The sequence below is a fragment of the Myotis davidii genome, unplaced genomic scaffold (genome assembly GCF_000327345.1).
Source record: "Myotis davidii unplaced genomic scaffold, ASM32734v1 scaffold1815, whole genome shotgun sequence".
NCBI classification, from domain to species: Eukaryota; Metazoa; Chordata; class Mammalia; order Chiroptera; family Vespertilionidae; genus Myotis; species Myotis davidii.
The window spans coordinates 126101-126935 of record NW_006286478.1 but is presented as its reverse complement, the minus strand read 5'-3'; positions in this window follow the sequence as shown (position 1 = coordinate 126935).

Genomic DNA, 835 nt, shown 5'->3' with positions numbered 1-835 from the left:
AGCCCAGAGCCCTGTTGCCCCGCCTCCAGCCAATCCGCTCGCCCGCCGGCCCCCCGCCTTCCCACCCACCCCTGAGGCTCTCAGTCTTTGAGCCACGTTCTGAAGCTCGAACCTCGCTACCGGGTGAAGGCGGGGAGAGCCACCTGACATCACCAGAAACTGAAGCCCGAGGCTGAGCGCGCGCGTGGTCTCCCAGAACAAGCTTCCCCTGAGTTCAGCCTGCACTCCACGACCCCAAGTCTGAGAAAGGTAGGGACTCAGAAGCCTCTCTGTAGTTTTTTCAGAACCCCCTTTAAAATCTGGAATCGCTTGAGTCTCCCTCTCCTCCTAACCTGGAGGATGTGGCACTGGCATTTCCCCTCTTTCAGTCCCCATTTCCTCTTCCTGCCGTTGGCATCTTTGGGGTCCTCAGAGATGGGGGAGAAAGACGAGGCAACGCTCCCCCGCGGTCACCAAACCCCCAAGTTGTGGAGAGGAGCAGGGACCACAGCCGCTACTACACTACTACACGTTGATGATAAGAGCAGCCTTTTATGGAGAGCTTCCTAGATGCTCACCATGATGTCATTCAGCCCTCACAGCCACCAAATGAGGGTGGTACTATTATTATCTCCATTTTACAGTTGAAGAAAGGGAGACATGCATGTGGGGGAACCAGGCCAGAAAGATTTTGTCCCATCCCAAAGCCTTCCCTCTTTCCAGCCTTTCTCCGTCCCTCTGGCAAACATCACCGGAAGACCGCATGTGTCTCCCCAGCAAGAAGCCCTGGGAGATACAAAGCTACAATGGCACTCTGGGTTGAAACAATTCAAGAAAGGTTTGAAAAAGGGAGTAC